This window comes from Mirounga angustirostris, unplaced genomic scaffold, assembly GCF_029215605.1.
Source record: "Mirounga angustirostris isolate CCGP_5_RB_7025 unplaced genomic scaffold, mMirAng1.0.hap1 SCAF_5, whole genome shotgun sequence".
In the NCBI taxonomy this organism is placed as follows: Eukaryota; Metazoa; Chordata; class Mammalia; order Carnivora; family Phocidae; genus Mirounga; species Mirounga angustirostris.
In genome coordinates this window covers 142,053,804-142,072,598 of record NW_026991713.1, presented here as the reverse complement: position 1 = coordinate 142,072,598, position 18,795 = coordinate 142,053,804, and the positions used below count along the sequence as shown (strand labels likewise).

The 18,795-nt window shown below is 50.3% G+C and overlaps 6 non-coding genes across 6 annotated transcripts; 1 reads left to right on the top strand and 5 right to left on the bottom strand.

Annotated features, from left to right (window-relative positions):
• Window positions 1-2,190: 2,190 nt before the first annotated feature.
• On the bottom strand, window positions 2,191-2,262 carry TRNAP-AGG (transfer RNA proline (anticodon AGG)). The gene has a single exon. It is a non-coding gene; the product is annotated as a tRNA-Pro (tRNA).
• Window positions 2,263-2,735: 473 nt separating this feature from the next.
• Window positions 2,736-2,808, bottom strand: TRNAK-CUU (transfer RNA lysine (anticodon CUU)). The gene has a single exon. It is a non-coding gene; the product is annotated as a tRNA-Lys (tRNA).
• Window positions 2,809-7,082: 4,274 nt separating this feature from the next.
• Window positions 7,083-7,154, bottom strand: TRNAP-AGG (transfer RNA proline (anticodon AGG)). Its single transcript has one exon. It is a non-coding gene; the product is annotated as a tRNA-Pro (tRNA).
• A 1,406-nt stretch (window positions 7,155-8,560) lies between these two features.
• On the bottom strand, window positions 8,561-8,632 carry TRNAP-UGG (transfer RNA proline (anticodon UGG)). The gene has a single exon. It is a non-coding gene; the product is annotated as a tRNA-Pro (tRNA).
• A 3,100-nt stretch (window positions 8,633-11,732) lies between these two features.
• TRNAK-CUU (transfer RNA lysine (anticodon CUU)) lies at window positions 11,733-11,805 on the bottom strand. Its single transcript has one exon. It is a non-coding gene; the product is annotated as a tRNA-Lys (tRNA).
• A 1,039-nt stretch (window positions 11,806-12,844) lies between these two features.
• On the top strand, window positions 12,845-12,917 carry TRNAR-CCU (transfer RNA arginine (anticodon CCU)). The gene has a single exon. It is a non-coding gene; the product is annotated as a tRNA-Arg (tRNA).
• Window positions 12,918-18,795: the final 5,878 nt, after the last annotated feature.

Below are 18,795 nucleotides of genomic sequence, written 5' to 3'. Positions count from 1 at the left end.
AGTCGATGGTGCATCCGGCCTGGGCTGCGTTCGGTCTTCTCCGGGCCCAGCTGAACAATGACCCGGCAGAGGCAGGGCTGGGAGGACCTGCGGGACCCACACAGCGTGCAGTGGGGAGACGACCCCTCCAGACCCTCTGCGGCTCACCCGCAGGCCAAAGTCAGAGCCCTCTGCGCCGTGGTCCGGGGCTGGGCGCCACAACTCCGGACTTCGTCAATGTCCACCAGACGGAGAGAGGCCGGAGGATTCTACCCTGGACCTTGCCCTCTAGGCTCGGGTGCGAGAGGAGGCACAGAGCTCCAAATCAAACCCCTCCCCTTGGGGCTGTCCGAAGCTGAAGGCTCAAGTGTCGTGGACACAACCCTGCAATTTTCCTTGAAATTCACTGTATTCACCGAGGTTTGTAATTTATCCAACGGTAAAAAAAAAATCAATCAATCAAAATCCGAAGCCTCTCAAGATTCTCTCCCCATTCCCCTAAGAATTCCCGGGACCTCAGAGCCTCCCCGCGCCACACCTCCGAATTTATCCTTTATCATTCGTGCAACAAGATTATCTAACCTACCGTCCATATTCGAATTTCCTCCAATAACGTTCTTTATGGCAAAAACAAAAGAAAAAAAAAAATCCAGAACCTAATCAGAGAGCACACTTTGCATTAGTTGTCGTGTCTTCTAATGTCCTTTGTGCCACCTGTCCTGGCAATCTGACCACAGGCCCAGAAGAGAAGGCGGCAGGCAAGGGGCTGGAGCTGCCATCCCTGAGACTTCAGGGGAGCGCGCCTGGGAGTGAGGGGACCGCCACCGAGAGAAACTAGGACGCTTTAGACGCGGGGTCCTTGTTGGGGGCGGGGCTTCGCCCTTCCGGTGCACGAGGTCTGCGTACTTGCTGCCTCTTATTTAAAATTATTTGCATTTTAGCAGAAGGTGGGAGAAGGAAGAGGCCCAAAGCAACATGCTTTCCAGAGCCGCTGGAGGCCCGTGGGGGGTGGGACGGGTGTATTTCTGTGCATACGCATCTTCCGGGGTCACAGATTCAAGGGGGAACTCAGGAGCAGGTCCTGGGCTCTGCCTTCGTCTCGCCCGTTTGCGGAAATTGGCAAATCCCCTCGGTTTGACCGCCGCTTGGGGATCCACGCACCCCTCTGCTTTTCCACCTCCGTTTAAATGTGGCCAGGATTTTTTTCCCCCTCCCGCCGCTTTTAAGTGTGCTTGTTTGTTTTGAATATCCAACGTTTTCCGTTGTTTTTAGCTAAAATGTTCGTCCCCCAAATCCCGCCCATTTGTGTTACTGGAAACCGCGAGTCTCTCCTGGAATGTTTTTCTTTGTAGTAATTTCCTTAAAGCTGTTAACAATTTTTCAAACCAATAAATAGAGGTTAAAAAAAAAAAAAACTTTAGGACAGAGATGGTTGCCCCGGGAAATCTAACTCTACAGGGAGCCTCGGGCGCCTGCGTGGGCTCTGGAGGAAAGAGGACATTGGGCCTGAGCTATGCCCCCGGCCCACGGTTGCCCGGAAAGCGGGGAACCTGCATCCTTTATGGAATGCAGCTCTCAAGGATTGAAACTCTTTAGGGGTCAAAGTCAAACCCTACCTGGACCTCCAATCTCCTGGACCTCACAGCCTGACCTTCCGAGAGGGGCACAGGACCCTAGTCCTGACCGCACTCGGTCTCCAGGCCGGAGCAGCACCAGGGCAGGCCTGGGAGCGCCCAGGTGAGGGGGACAAGAAAATGGAGGGAGGAGGTGGGGCAAGAAAAGGGAAGAGGGGAGGAGGGCCCAGGCGCCTCCTCAAAGTGCGTCACCCCCACCATCACCCCTCAGTAGTGCTGGCGTATAAATTCCTGGGTGCTCAGCAGGGGGTGCTTTGAGTGCCGCCGAGAAGTGCTGACCTTGAACCCTCAAAGGGGTGACTGCGGGGGAGCGTTGCTTCTCTCGGATTCCCCTTCCCCAAACCGGCCCAGGACTACACCTGACGCAGCCCTGGGAGGAGCGCCCTGCCCCGGGATGCCTGCACCTCTGAAGCCTGGGCCTCCAAATTAAATTTTTTAAAGCATCCGGAACCAGCTGGGGACTTTTAAAGATTTTCTTCTAATTTTCTCTTGCGTTGTCCCGTTTCGTCGCCCAAAGGCTGAGGTCTGCCAACAGTTCCTCAATCTCTAAGAGGACGTTTTTGTACCAAAAGCGCTAGGGCTCGTCCGGGATTTGAACCCGGGACCTCTCGCACCCTAAGCGAGAATCATACCCCAAGACCAACGAGCCATGGAAGTGGCTTCCTCCTGCTCTCTTTATGACTTCATGGCGACCCAAGGGTTGGGACAAGCGGGATTAAGGAAGTGACGCGGGGAGGAGATTCGGATTTCAGGCCCGCAGGGAAGGATTGAGCTCAGAAGCGGGTGGGCGCGGAAGGAGCTCACAGAGTGGGGAGCAGCCCTCTCATGTCCCCCAATCTGGTGGCCCCAGCATTCACTCAATGAATGCTGCCAGGCAGACGGTCCATGCGTCCTTGCGCCGCCACGGGGGTCACTTCGCTGACATTCCTCGCAACCGCGAGCACGCTGGTCACACTCTGGGGCAAAAGCCACCGAGAGGCCCCCGGTCCCCGGGGCAGCGTTGCCTTTAGATTCTAGGTCAGTGGGACGCCTTGCGTGGAAATACTGCCCCCCTGTGGTGCACCCACACTGCTCCCTAATCGTCTCCTGCCGAGTTTCGCGCGCCAAACCAAGAAAACAAACCGCCCAACGTGGGGCTCGAACCCACGACCCTGAGATTAAGAGTCTCATGCTCTACCGACTGAGCTAGCCGGGCATCCCCGGATGGGCTTTTTAGATGGTGGGCTGATCTGAAGGTGATGGGAACTTGGCTAAGTAATGAATTGGACCTGAGCACCTGGGGTCGGGTCAGTAGAGTCCCACAGGGGCAGCGAGGGTGCTGCTTGTCCAGGACTTCCCTCACCTTCCCATGGCCTCTAGTTGGGGAACCTGTCTGGGCCCCGTGCCCGCAGGGGCGGACCTGGCGTTAGGCGCAGGAAGAGCAGCCCCAGCAGAGCGAGCGGTGCAGGCCTACGGCAAGATATACCAGTTTACCTATTGACCCCTTGACGGACATCTGGATAATTCCAGTTTTTGTTTTGTTTTTGTTTTTTGTTGTTTTGTTGTTGTTGTTTTGGCTGTTAGAAATATGTAACAGCTATAAATATCGGAGTACAGGTTTTTGTGTGAACATAAGTTTTCATTTTTCTGGGATAGACACCCAAAGGTGCAATTGCTGGGTCACATGGTAGTTACATGTTCAGTTTTTAAAGAAACTGCCATAGTGTTGTCCAGAGTGGCTGGACCGTTTCCATTCCCATCAACAATGCATGAGTAACCCAATTTGATAAAATGTTCAATAGAAAGAGAGCATCAGCATCCTTGTGGCATCTCCAACCTCAAAGAAAATGTCAAGGTTTCACTATCAAGGATGAAGTTTGCTGTAGTATTTTGTAGATAATTTTGGCAAGTTAGGGGTATTATCTCCTTTTGCTGGTTTACTAAGCATTTTAAAAATCATGAATGGAAGTTAGATTGTATTGAATATTTTTCCCTGAATTTGTTGCAGAAAGCAATAGATTTTCTTTTTCTAAGATTTTATTTATTTATTTGAGAGAGAGAGAATGAGAGAGAGCACATGAGAGGGGGGAGGGTCAGAGGGAGAAGCAGACTCCCTGCCGAGCAGAGAACCCGATGCGAGACTCGATCCAGACACTCCAGGATCATAACCTGAGCGGAAGGCAGTCACTTAACCAACTGAGCCACCCAGGCGCCCAGCAATAGATTTTCTAACATCAAATCAACTGCACTCCCTAGATAAACTCAACTTGGAAGCGGTATATTATTCTTCTTATAGGTCATAAGATTTGGTTTGCTAGTATTTTAAGATTTTACATCCATTTTCATGAGTGAGATTATAGATTATGTGGTTTTAAAATTATTTTTCATATTGTCTATGTTGTTGTTGTTTTTTAATGTAGGCTCCATGCCCAGCACAGAGCCCAACAGGGTGCTTGAACTCACAACTCTTGAGATCAAGTGTCAGATGTGCAACCTACTGAATCACCCAGGGGTCCCTGTGTTTAGTTTTGATACCAGAGTTGTGCTGGCCTCCTAAAATGTGTTGTGGGGTTCCATGTTCTATTCTGTGAAAGCTTTTGTGTGAGATAAAAATTTTGTTTCTTGAATGTTTGGTAGCGTGCTTCACAGCAACCATCTGAGTCAAGAATCTTCCTTGGAGGATAGTTTTTGACTATTGATTCACTTTCTTTATTAGTTTTAAGATCATTTACATTTTTATTCCATTTTGATCCCAGTAAGGCATGTTTTTTAATTTTAAAAAATTATGTATTTCTCTAAATTTTCACAAAGGTGTTTAGCATATGCTTTTATTATTTAATTATGCAATGACTGTGAAGTCATTCTTATTCCCGCTTTGCGTTGCATGTCTCTTCCTTTATTTCTTAATGAGTATTTGCAGAGTTTTAGCAATAGCCCTAGCTTTTCCCAAGATTTGCCTTCAGGACGTGTTATTAATCTCTATAGTATGCTTGTTTTCTACTTCATTATTTTCATATCTTATTATTTTTTCCCTAACTTCTTTGGGTTTATTTTTGCTGTTCTTTTTCTAACTTCTTGCCATTAGTTTTCAATCTTTCTATTATATGCATCTAAGGCTATCAATTTCCCTCTAACTACAGTTTTAGCTGTACGTTTCAGGTTTTGGTATGCAGTATTTTCATCATCATTTATTTCAAAGTATTTCTAAATCCCATTGTAATTTCTTCCTTAGCTCATGGAATTTTTAGAAGTATGTTGCTTAATTTGCAATCATATTGGGATATTTTAGGGTTTTGTTTATTTTTGTATTATTTATTCTGACCTATTCTTAGTTTACTGTTTCTCCATCTTTTCTTTTTTAAAGATTTTATTTATTTATTTGAGAGAGAGAGAGAGAGAGAGAGAAACAGCATGAGAGGGGACAGGGTCAGAGGGAGAAGCAGGCTCCCCGCCGAGCCAGGAGCCCGATGCGGGGCCCGATGCGGGGCCCGATGCGGGGCCCGATGCGGGGCCGATGCGGGTCGATCCCAGGACTCCGGGATCATGACCTGAGCTGAAGGCAGTCGCTTAACCAACTGAGCCACCCAGGCGCCCTGTTGTTTCTCCATCTTTTTTTAACTGTTATATCTATTACATCTATTGAATTTTGTTTCAATTTTTGTGTATTTTTATTTTTAGAAGAATATAGAGGGGCGCCTCGGTGGCTCAGTTGGTTAATCAACTGCCTTCGGCTCAGGTCATGATCCCAGGGTCCTGGGATCAAGCCCCACATCAGGCTCCTTGCTCGGCGGGGAGCCTGCTTCTCCCTCTTCCTCTACCTGCCACTCCCCCTGCTTGTGCTCTCTCTCTCTTTCTCTCTGTGTCAAATAAATAAATAAAATCTTAAAAAAAAAAAGAATATAGATCTTTTGCAATCTTTAGATCATTTTACATAGCTTCTGTTGTCAAAGATATTTTAGTCTTCATTTATTTATGCATAGTAAGAATAGTTGTATTATAGTCTGTGTCTAATAATCTTAGCATCTAAAATGTTTGCAATTTCATTTCCATTGCTTGTTGTTCCTTGGTTATTGCTCATGGTGCCTTATTTCCTTGTTTTTTGTTGGTTTTGTGAGTTGCCCATTTTCCTTGTAAATTTCTTTGTGTAGGGAATTCTGTGAGATCTAGAATAAAAGTGTATTTCTCCACAGACAATTTTTACTTCTGCCAGGGGCTCAAAGACTTACCATACCATTCATTAATTTAGCACTTAAATTAAATCTTCTACTTGAGGGTTTTTTTCCCCCTCCAATTGGTCCTCAAGTACACAGAATTGGATTATTCATGATACTTGGTTCATGGCACACTCTCAAACTCACCATCCTAAACAAAAAGGAAGACCATGCCACTAACAGTTGTCCAACACCTTGGTCCTCCTCTCCGCTGCATTCTCTTGATTCCTTCTCTCCAGTGTAACCATCCTTCAGATCCTGTAGGAGGCAGATGCTCTTGGCACACCTTGGCACTCTTCTTTCCACACATGCTGAAGGCATTTGCTGGCAAGCACTTGTGACTCCACAGAAGGACTTTCCCTGGGCCCTTGGCCTGACAAGAGGGGAAAGGCTGGAGGAGTTAATCCCCCCACCTCCCCTGAATCCCACTTTCTTCTCAGCCCCAGGTACTGAGGGAGTGTTTTATAGGAATTCTGTGCCTGGAGGCATCGCAGCCTCAAGGTTCTGCAGAACAGATGTCCCCCCTTGCAGAGCTCTTGAACATGATTTGCTAGGCTTTAGTAACATGTATGAGAGATTCTCTAACACAATTTTAAATTGTTAACATCTATTTGATGTTTGGGCTGATGCGACAAGGAGTGGGGATATAACTACATGGGATCATAGCCTCCGACAAACATGTCCACTATTGTTCTTCAAATGTTTAGATTTTCAAACTTTCTTGTGTTGGCGGGACCCGGTCCGCTTCTTGCCCGGCGAAGGTGACCCCAGTCCACACACAGCCGGAGCTGCAGAAAAGGGCAGAGGGGACCCCAATGGGACAGGCACTGGGGGTCAGGGCTCTGGCAGCGGAGAGCCCCAGGAGGCCATGCCCAGGTGAGGAGTGCCGGGCTTGGCGTCTGGAGACCCCTAGGGCCAGGCTGCAAATGCCAGAAGTCCACGGCCTCTCCTCAAACTCCTTGACTCCTGAGCCCGGAACTGGGCTGGGGGCCCAGGCTTGCCGCGCCAAAGGGGTCGGTTTGGAGAATAATGGGCTCTTAGTGCACAGGAAGGAAAGACCTTTTTCTCCTACCTCGGTGCTTCGAACTCCGAATGACAAAGTAGTATCGGGAGACAGGGCTCTGGCGACTGGGTCCCAATTAAATTTTAAAAGCAGCGGTGGGCGGCATTTAGCCAGCCTGAGGCCTTTTCAAAGTCACCTTTCCCGGGGTCGAGCTTCGCGGCCTGGCGCACAGATCTCAGGCCAGAATTCTGACCCGCATCCGGGAGACAAAAAGGAGGGCTCGTCCGGGATTTGAACCCGGGACCTCTCGCACCCTAAGCGAGAATCATACCCCTAGACCAACGAGCCCCGCTGAAGTCGGCCTCCAGGCTCCTCTTTATGACCGTTGTGGCATCCGGGGCGGGACCCGCAGAGCAGCGCGGGGAGAGGACTCCGGCTGCAGACTAGTGGAGAACCGCTAAATTCAAGAATCCGTGGGCGTGGAGGGAGCCCAGCGCTCCCTGAGCCCACGAAGTGGGGAGCGGTTCCTGCGTGCCGGCCATATGGTGGTCTCCGCGCTTCCGCTCGGCGCTGAGTCCCTGGCCGGGAGGGGCGGGCGGCCAGCCCGGCAGGCGGTCAGGGCGTCCCCGCGCCGCCCTTGGATCACTCTGCAGGCGCTCCTCCCGGCTCCTCCCAGCGCGCAGCGCAGAAGCCGGTGAGGAGCTCCAGGTCGGACGCGGCAGCTGGACGGCTCAAGAGCCGGGCGGCGGCGCGTGGAGGGTGCTTGAGCCGAAGTCACTAGGAAGCCCGCTTTGGAAAACGCCGCACCCCCACGGTGTGGCACGCAATGGGTGGTTACTAAACGCGTGCGGAGTGCATGGAAGAAATAGCCACCACCATCTGCCTCTGCCCCTTGCCCCCGCTCTTCCAGGCTGCGCTCCCCTCTCCAGTCACTGGCAAGATCAAACCAAGAAATCCGGTTTCCGACATGGGACCTACAACCCACGAGTAACGTTGAGAGTCGCTTTGTTATGCTGACTAAACCAGCCGTCCTGCCCTAGGTGCCATCAAACGGGAGGGGCTGACCCCTGGAGGGAGGTGGATCAGGCCACCAACAAGACCCCGAGCCAGGACGACTCAGGGATGCCCTCCTCTGCTCAGCGGGGGCAAGAGGCGGGTCTTCTGGTCCTCAGGTAGTGGTGAGGACAAGGAGCCCGCCCTCAGGGCAGAGAGACTGCGTCCAGGGGTTCGGGGTCGGGTCCTAGGCACTCTGCTGTCTCTGTGTCCTTCCCCGTGTTGAGGCGTGACCCAACCCGCGAGGATCCCGCAGATCTGCGCTAGCAGCTTCGCTTTGTACTGTCTGACCACCACCCCTCCGGATCCAAGGCGCGAATTTCCTAGCGCTCTCATCTGGGAAGGCCCCAGGGAACTGAAGTTCTACCCGCAGAATCCCAGGTCTCTCCCCCCCCTCCAAAAAAGGCAACTTAAGTAAGAGTAGGGCTCACCCGGGACTTAAGCGAGGATCATCTCGAACTAAGATGAGATCTGTACCCCTAGAGCAGCCAACGATGCACTTTCCCTTATTTTACATAACCTCCTCCTACTTCCCAGAATAGTCTCCTTTAACCTCGTTACCGCGGGATCCCAGCCTCAGGAGATACATACTGTCTGCGTCTGCCGGAGCCCTAGCTCCCTCACCAGCTGAACCATCTGGAGCCTCAGCCTGGTAGGTGCCGAACTCCACTGAAAACGTAGAGGGGAAAAGATGAGGGAAGGGGCTCGTCCGGGATTTGAACCCGGGACCTCTCGCACCCAAAGCGAGAATCATACCCCTAGACCAACGAGCCGCCACGTTCCACCCCCTCCTCCTTCTGCAGCTGACGCACGCGGAAACACCGACATCACCCCGAGAGCTCAGCTGTTAACTTGTGCATCTGTGAAGCCGGCTCTATGCGTTCGCGGGTTCGCAGCTGCTGTCAGGTTTCAGACCCACAAGTTCATCAACGGCTGCACGTGCGGCCCGAGCTGGCCCAGCTGGAGGAAGGCCGCACAGCTGCAGCTCTCCAACCCACCGCTTCCCAATTACGCATCCTGATCGCTGCGGCGCGCAGGGGAGGGCTGGTCTTCAGCCCAGGCTGGGATCCAGTGACGGAGAGAGACTCTCAGCAGTGCCCAGGGTGAACTGCGGGTGGTGGGGTGGGGGCCACAGTTCACCCCCAGTCCATCGCAAACCGGGAACGATGCTCTGCCCCCAAACCGCAGCGCCTATTTTCCTGGGCTGAAGCCCTCTAAATTGGCCCCGGACAGGGAGACAGAACAAATACGGAATTCCCAAACTACTGAATATTGGGAATCAGGACCCACTATATCCCTCTACTTGATTGATACCTGAATCAAATTCTCCCACATTATGACCCCATGAGGACTGGAGCGTGGGCAGCATTGCTGAGCGAGAGGAGAAGCTGGCAGCAAAAGGAGTTTCCAGGAGTATAATCCTCGCTTAGAACAAAAGAGGATCAAATCCCGGAGGAGCCTAGGTTTTCAGACTCTCTTGTCTTTTATTTAGGGACAACCTGCTGTGTTCCCAGAGGAGGAAAACCCTTGTGGAATTCCTTTCCAGGGACCTTGCTAACAAGGAGCGAGGAAGCCCTTGGTGTCGGCCTTAAAGGGCCCTGGTCCTTGCCCTGTCCTGGGCGTGGGTGCTGGAATGACTACTCTCCCTACTCTCAGGAACGGGAGTCCAGAAGCACCCATGGGAGGCCAATCCTGGTACAAGGGGCAGATGCTCTGAGGGCAGGAACCAAGCATGGCTTCCTGGGTGAGCAGGAATCTGCTTTTATCACCTCACACATTGTGCACCCAACAGAGCACTTTTCAGGCAGGCGTGGATAGCTGGGACCAGAGAAACAACCCATGTGGGCGGGAATCCTCATTGCCTTCAACGGGCAATAAAAAATCTAACTACTGTGAGGCTCAAAGCCATGACCCTGAGAATAAGAGTATGGTGTCAGCTGAGCTAACCTGGTGACCATATGGGTGTTTTTGCTGAATCTCTGCATTAAAGCTGAGTCTCGAATGTGGGCAACACCAGGATCTGGACCAGACTGTTGACATTTCCAGCCTCATACATCACCCTCGACCCTGACCCCAAAATTCAGACGTAGGCTGAGACCCCTGATGGTGTGAGGTGCCAAGTTGGAGTCCAGTCCTTCTCTGTGCCTTGATGAAATCCAAGGTCACCTGTTGATGCCCCCAAGTCCCAGCACCACCCTGAGGCTTCAGGAGGAGGGTGTGTCGGCCTGAGACCACTCCAGGGATATACGGAAACTTGAGCCCCTTTCTCAGAGGGGTGGAAAACAGGCCTGACCACTCGATTCCTCCCTCATTCCCTCGAAATATTTTGTTGAACTCCAACACCGAGGTCAGCCCTTGGGATCCAGCTCCTTCGCAGGGAGTGGCATAAAGCCAGGATCTGCCAATTTGGGACAAGAGGCTGTTCAGGTTCCTGCCCGAGAGGTCAGGAGGAATGCGAAGTGGGGAGGCAGGAGAGGCGGGGGAGGAGAGAATAAACAGGGGCCCCAGAGCATCTGGGCTTCCCCCAGCCAGAGATGCCTGGCTCAGGGGCATGGGCGGGGAGGGGTGGACAAGCAGGCTGGAAGCTCAGACAGGAGTTAATGCTTCAGTCTCAAGGCTCTGTTCTAAGTGCTTTACACAAAATATAATTTAATATCCCAAACAAATCTTTGAGTCATGAGTTCTGATTATCCCCACTTAACAGATGGATTAACTGATGTCCTTGAGAGGCTGGGTCTTGTGGGTCCAGATCTGTGGAGTCCAGCTGAAAAATAGTGGAGTCAACTCCTGTAACCCTCCTGCAATCCAAAAAGAACTGCCCAAGATTTGTGTTCTGCACCTTCCTCATCTAGGGGAAGGCTCAAGACTCCAGACCACAAGCCATGGAAAATTCCCAGTGTAGGATCTCTCCAGGAAGCAGAGTTCCCCTGAGGCTGTGGTTCAGGGATGGAGTCTGTGCAATGAAGTGTGGCTCAGGGACAAGGGTCAGCTCTGTGTATCCATGGTGACACATGGGACCTCGACAATGGGGGGGGGGAGAGGGTATCAGAAACCCCCTCCCCCCACCTTCTCTACTTTCAATGCCTTTGCTTTCCATTGTAAAGGGACCTAGAATTGGGACCCACCATTCCATCCACCCCTCAAAAATGTCTCTGTGCAAGAGAAGGGCTTGTCGGGGATTTGAATCCAGGACTTCTCACTCCCAAAACAAGTTGTGCACCCCCAGATTAACAAATCCCTCAAGGTCAGTTACTTCATCTGCCTCTCATCCTTCCATGGAAGAAAGTGGTCTTGACCCTGGTTCTGTGGGACCTGGAGACATCCACTCTTCTGGCAATCACTGGCTGGGCCAGGCTCCAGCCGGGGCTGCGAGTACAAGGAGTACTAACTTGCCAACAGGATGACTGCAACAGTAGGGCTGTGAACAGGGACAGGGTCTCCTAGATGCTGAAGGGGGTCCCTGGAGAGAAGCCCTGCCAGGCTGGAGTAAGGAAGGCGGGCACAGGGGGAGGAGGGCCACCTGTATGTGGGCAGGGAGAGCAGAGGGCCCCAGGAAGTGGCCCTTGTCACCCGGGTCAGGTTTAATTTTAAACATATCTGTTCCTTATTCCCTGAACTGTCCTCACCATCACCTGGGCTCCTGGCTTTCTCTCCCCATCCCTATGTTTAAGCCACTGCCACCCCTAAAAAATAAAACTCCCAAGGTAGAGGAAGTGCCTCAGAATGTCTCCCCTGAAGGTAAAAGTTACACCCAAGTACCGTGTTCTCTTTTCCTCATAGAATGTGCAATCAGGAAGTTTGTTTTCTCAGGAAGATCTCTCTAAACGGGGTTAGGACTTGTTGAAAGCCTGCTGACGCACAAAATGCAGAGCCCGCCCAACGTGGGGCTCGAACCCACGACCCTGAGATTAAGAGTCTCATGCTCTACCGACTGAGCTAGCCAGGCGACAAGAGCCCGTTCTGGGTGCTCTGTCCTTTGTTCTGAGGCCTCAGGTGACTTGGCTGCAGAGGTTCTGGGGGTTCGACAGGAGGACACGGAGGGCTTCTCCAGCCCCCCCAGGCCTGGGGACGGGGTTCCAATCCTTGAACCGTAGACTACTCGCCCACGCCGCCGCGCGGAAGAACCGAGCCACCTCCTCCGGCCTCAGACTCGGCGTGCTCAGGGCGTGGTTTGGGGTCTGGGCTCGCCGAGTCCGCACGTTGTGGTGGGCCAAGGGGCCGCGCCGGTCCGAGGGCGCGGGCGGAGGTTCCCAGTTCTCCCCTCACCTCGTTCCTTGTCCGCAGGTACCGGGGTCCTTCCCACAAGGGTCCCTCTGTCCCCTCCCCGCGACGCGGAGGGACACTTCTCCCCAGCAGGAAAAAGCCGCAGCGACCAGCTCTCCTGTGCTGGGCACTGTAGTGGGGAGACACTTCCCGCCTTGCCCCCACCTGAAGCCAACAGAATCTGGACACTTGGGGACGCCCAAGACTCAGGCGCAGGGACGGTCGCCCCCAAAACAAGCACCGTACCTTAAACCAAAGAGCCAGAACGAAGACGACGGGTGCGGTCCTTGGTGACTCTGCCTCGCCCTCCTCACCGCAGGGGAAGGGGCCTGGGGGAAGTTCCCCCCGATAACACAAAGGGGAGGGTGAGATTGGGCTCGGTGCTCCGGAGTCCGCGGGCCATTCCAGAGATGCACACGCAGGGAAGCTTCCATCCGCCGCCCGATGGAGCGGGGAGAGGCGGGGATCGGGCGGCTGCGGAGCTGGGGCGGCACCGGGACTCGACCGGACAGGGCGCGGGGTGGGGGGAGGTGCCAGGACACCGCACCTGCTCCGGGTCCTAAACGAAGAAGCAGCACAGCCAAACACCCGAACAGACGTCGCCCTGAACGCGCGGCCCCTCGCAGCAGGGGCACGCGAGACACGTGGCGCTGCCCACCAGCTCCTCGCGGGAGCCTGGAAGGGGGCGGGTCTTGACGGGGAAGCCTGCGCACCTGGGGCACGCCCCGGTGGCCTAATGGAGAAGGCACTGGCCTCCTAAGCCAGGGATTGTGGGTTCGAGTCCCACCCGGGGTAGGGCGGTCCTGTTTTGGCACTCCTATGCTGGGTGGTTTCTGCTGTCAAAGACTTGTCAGCCACAGCTGAGCCCTGCACCTCCTAGGACCCCCGAGGTTGGGGCACGGGTGTCTCTTTACACCCGTGAAGGTGATAAAAGGAGGGATTGGGTGGGCTTTGTGGAGGGAGCACACCGGAGCTACCTGGGGGGTGAGGGGCGTGTTACAGAGCGGAAAGCACAGGCTGGTTTAGCTGTTGATGGGTGGAGTTGAGGGCTGAACTTTCTCTGGGCCACCACCCATTAGCCCTTTGGTTTAATTCCTCTGGCTTCCCGGTAAAGGGGTGAAGAGTGGGTCCTAACCCCTGGAACCTGTATGGGGGGGTGGCTTTTCTAGCACTTTGGAGGTTTGGGGGGGGGCAGGAACAGAGTTAATGGAGAGCAGAGAAAGACCCATGGACAATACCTGGCAGATCTTCGTCCCAATCTGGGCCCAAATTCAAGAAAGAAACATCTAGGACAGTCACACATACCTTCAAATTCTGAGCCCTCTGGGGTCCCAGAAAAACAATCCGAAGAGCGAATCCTAGACTCCCTTCCCCCAAACCCCACAGCTCCTTAGAGGAGGAGGATCCACCACTCGTGGCTCTCTTCATTGAGAAACATGACAACCGGACCCCGAGGAAAATTCTTCCACCAACAGCCTTGCCTGTTGGACCAGGACCAGGCTCTAGTGTCCCTTAGCAGAGCTGTGTTTCTAAGTCTCACCGGTGGGGTGAGGTGTGGCCCCGAGGATGCAGAAGTCCCAAAATTGCAGGTGTCCACTGCAGGGCTGGATCCTGGTGGTGACAAGGAGCAAGCGGGAACATGATTTGACCTCTGATATGTCAGAAGAAGCATGGAGTGAGTCTTCCTGACAGAAATCAGAACGCTGGAACTCACAATTAGTGTCCAGTTAATGACCTATTCGAATCAAGTTCGAGGATGGGGGAGCCTTTGTCTTTCCCTCCCTCAGGCCTGGGGACCAATTCGGCCACATACCAGCCACGGAGCCCATCCGTGGAGTGGATCCGGGGCTACCGCCCGAACGTCAATGCGAGCCGCAACCCTTTTGGGCGCCCCGCCCCCCAGACACACACACGCACACCCGCACTCCCCGGCAGCCCCGGGCCAGGCCCCACTCCTCTTTGTCCCTACCAGCCCCCGGTGGTAGCAGATTTCCTCGCCCCTTGTCTGGGATGATGGGGTTGGGGAGGAGCGGGATAGGAGGTCGTGGGGCCACCTGTCCGCAACCCCAGACCTTTCGGCTGTACTGAGGCCCTCTGTACCTAGAGGGGTAGATTCCAGGACGGGCCACGCCTCCCTCAAGGCCTGACTCGCCCTGGACTTTTTGGCGCCTCCCGAAGTCCTCTCATTAGGTGGGGGGTTGCTGAAGTTTCCTGGCTAGCTCAGAAAAACCCTTCGTTTCAAAACTGTAGAGGGGCACCTGGGTGGCTCAGTCGTTAAGCGTCTGCCTTCGGCTCAGGTCATGATCCCAGGGTCTTGGGATCAAGCCCCGCATAGGGCTCCCTGCTCCTCGGGAAGCCTCCTTCTCCCTCCCCCACTCCCCCTGCTTGTGTTCCCTCTCTCGCTGTGTCTCTCTCTGTCAAATAAATAAATAAATAAATAAATAAATAAATAAATAAATAAATAAATAAATAAATAAATAAATAAAAGACTGTAAAATTGAGCCCCACCTTGGACATCAGACTTTCAGGGATGCAGCTGCTGATCAACCGATTTTAAAGTTAATCAATCCCCCAATTGCGGATGCCGACACCTCAGATTCGGTGCTTCTGTGAACTGCTGGATCCAACACCTGTATGTACCTGGAGAGTGAGGGTCTTCTGTTTTCCCCTCCACACGGGCAAAGACCCTCACAGCTGGCCAAGGCCAGAGACGCCCACACTGGGCCTCTGCCCTTGGTTCATTTTACCCTGAACAAAGTCTACATTTTGAGAAATCTGAGCCGGGAGAGGGTGCACGATCGATGGTTCTCGGGACTGCACTAGCTGCACAACCGCCACAAAATAATTGGCAGGGGTTTGCATCCTCCCAGAATATAATACAGACAGCACCACTCTTGGTGGCTCTCAATTAGGTCCTCTAGTCACAGCGGGCATCTGAACCTGGAAAGGAACTGGGGGGAGGGGCGTTGGCTTCTTCCATTAGCTGATTTTCTCAGAGATTCCCTAGCACTCTGAGCAATAAATGGGCCAGATATTGATGATGCAGGTCTTTATGTGGGTGTTTGGAACTGAGAACCCTTTCTGAGGTTGGGGAAAATGGGATGGGCAGTGGCCAATGAGCCCAGGAAAAAGGCCAGCGTGGAGCTCCAAACGCAGACTGGGAGAGAGCTTTGTGGTCTATGGAGTGAGCTAGCCAGGCACTGGGAACTTTTCTGTGGTTCTTTAAGTCAAGGAGGAGCCTCAGCTTCACTCTCTCTAGAAAAGCAAAGTCCCAGAGTCAGACTCAAATCTGTTGCTTAGCCCTCAGCAAAGCCTAACTAGGGACCAACTGTGTTTATGGCTGCTGAGAACACCTGCCCTTTGTGGACCCCAATACTGAGTGTCTGGGCCCCTGCTTCTGTGTTTTTCATTCCTGGACAGTCTATGAAACAAAGAGAAACCCTGTCCTAGGCCAAGCCCTGGTTCCATCTACCCAAGTTTAAAAGCAAGACCTTAGGGGAACCTGGCTGGCTCAGTCCAGGGAGCATGTGACTCTTGATCTCAGGATTATGAGTTCCAGCCCCATGTTGGGTGTAGAGATTGCTAAAATAAATAAATAAATAAATAAATAAATAAATAAATAAATAAATAAATAAAATTAATTTAAAAAAATAAAATAAAGTCTTAAAAAATACATAAAAACAAGCCATCAAAAGATAAAACCATTTCTAAGGAATCTAACCACATCCTAGAAAAATGCTCAAGAACATGTATAGGAATACAAAAATGTCCAGCACCCAACAAAGTAAGATTATAAACATCTGGCATTCAATGAAAAATTAGCATACATGAAAAGAAGCAGGAAAATATACCCATAGTCAGGAGAAAATCGTCACTACTCAGAAATGAAGCAGATGATAGAATTAGTAGACAAGGATATTAATACATTTCTATATCCAAGAAGCTAGAGAAAACATTGAATATGTTAAGTAGAGATGTGGAAGATATAAACAAAAAATAGCCAAATTAACCTCTATAAATAAACTATAACATTTGAGGTAAAAAGTACACTGGATGAGATTAGTGGCAGATTAGACATGGTAAAAGAAAAGATTAGTGAACTTGAAGACATAGCAATAGAAATTATTAAAATAAAATCCACAGAGAGGAAAGACTGGAAACAAAAGATCAGTGAGCTGTGGGACAATTTCAAGTGGCCTGATGTGCATAATTGGACTACATTTAAATGGGATAGAAAGAAAAATATTTGAAAAATAATAACAAACATTTCCAAATTTGACTAAAACTATAAATCCACAGACACACACACCTCCAAAAAACTGAACAAACCTCACACACAAGAAATACAAAGGGAACTACACCATGGCATATCACAGTCAAATTGCTTAAAGTGAGTGATAAAGAGAAAAATCTTAAAAGCAGTCAGAGAAATGAGATACATTATTTACAGAGGAACAATGGTAAGAATAAAAGCAGATTTCTCCTCAGAAATAATGTAAGCTAGGAGACAGAGGAGCAAAATCTTTAAAGTTCTGACATTTAAAAAAAAAACCATCAATCTAGAATGTTTACATGTAAAAATCAATGTACATTTAATGACTAAAAAAAGAAAGACCATATGATCATCTCAATACATGCAGTAAAAGCATTTGACTAACCCAATGTCCTTTCCTAATTAAACAAACAAACAAACAAACAAACAAAACACTTCAGCAAACTAGTGTTGAGAGGTAGGAGGGGAGATAAAGAGCCATAAAAAACTTTTAGAGGTGATGAATATGCTCATTACCTTGACTGTGGTAATGGCTTCGGTGTACACAAATGTCAAAACTTACGAAACTGTCCACTTTAAATGTGTGCAGTCTGTTACATGTCACCTATGCTTAATAAAGCTGTTTTTTTTAATGACCACAAATTCTTTGCCACTCTTTCCCCTGAGAGGTGAGGTCTGTATCGCTTCCCCTTGAATCTCAGTGATTTCTTCCCCCAAAAAATATATAGCAGAAGTGAAACTGTGGAGGTGCCAAGGTTGGGTCCTAAAGAGAGACACAAGTCCCATCTTGTTCAGTAGAACAAGCATGTGGGAGTTCCAAAGTTGTTAGGTAAGAAATTCAGTTAGCCTGGAGCTTCTGTGCTATGAGGAAGTCCAAGCCACATGGAGAAATCATGTGTAGATGCTCCATTCCACAGTTCCAGCTGAGCTGTTCACACGACAGCCATGTGAGTAAAGGAGTCCACAGATGCTATCAGACTTCAAGTTTTCCCAGATAAACTCCAATTTAACAGGTACAGATTATATCTACTATTCCCTGTTGAATTCCTGACCCAAAGAATCCATAAGCATAAAAACATATTGTTTTATTTTATTTTATTTAAAGATTTTACCCATTTACCTGAGAGAGAGAGACTGAGACAGAGAGCAGGGTGAGGAGCAGAGAGGGAGGGAGAGAGAGGGAAACAATCTCCAGCAGAGACCCCGCAGAGCAGAGAGCCAGAGGCAGGGCTCCATCCCAGGACCCTGAGATCACCACCCAAGCAAAGCAAGAGTCTGACGCTCAAGACCGAGCCACCCAAGTGCCCCCAAACATATTGTTTTATACCATTAAGTTTGGCAGTGTTACCCAGCAACAATAACTGTCAAGTGGTAACTATTAAAATAAAAGGCAGCAAGCATATGGAGGTTCTAGGGGCCCCTGGGTGGCTCAGTCATTCAGCGTCTGCCTTCGGCTCAGGTCATGATCCTGGGGTCCTGGGATCAAGCCCCACATCGGGCTCCATGCTCGGCCGGGAGCCTGCTTCTCCCTCTCCCACTGCCCCTGCTTGTGTTCCCGCTCTCACTATCTCTCTCTCTGTCAAATAAATCAATAAAAAATCTTAAAAATATATATATGGAGGTTCTAGTTAGTGCAATAAGATAAGTAATTAAAAGGTATAGCTAAGGATGGAAAGTAATTAAGTAATACTGCCATTATTCACAGATGACATGCCTGAATATATAGAAAATTCTATAGATTAGAATTAATATGTGAGTTTCACAATGTCATTGAGTCCAAGATTAATACATAAAAGCTGATTGTATTTTCATATATCTGCAAAAATTAGAAAAGTATATCCAAAGTGATATAATTCACAATAGTATCAACGACATCAAATACCTAGCAAAAATTCTAATGAAAGATGTACAAAACCTATCTCAGAAAAATATAAAACACTATTATAAGTTAAAGAAAACCTTAATAAAGAAGATATACATCACATTTATGACTTGAAAGCCTCAATATAGTAATGATGTCAAATCACCCAGAACTGATCTACAGAATCAATGCTATACCAATCAAAATCCGAATCGCTATTTTTGTGTAAACAGACAAGCTGATTCTCACACTTACAAGGAAGTGCCAAGGGCCAATAATAACCAAAATAAATTTAAGAGACTAACACTCCTGGATATCAAGACTTACCCACAAAGCTAAACTGGCTTGGGCACAAGGGTAAACGAACCATGGAACAAAGCAGTGAAGTATTAAAACAACATATACCCAGACTCTTGATTTGTGCAAAAGTTTGCACTACAAATCAGTGGCAGAAAGGACCATCTTTTAAATAAATCCTTCTGAATCAGAACTGTCCAGGTTTAGCAGTTGGTGAAAGTAAGGCTGCATGGCTAAGCGTC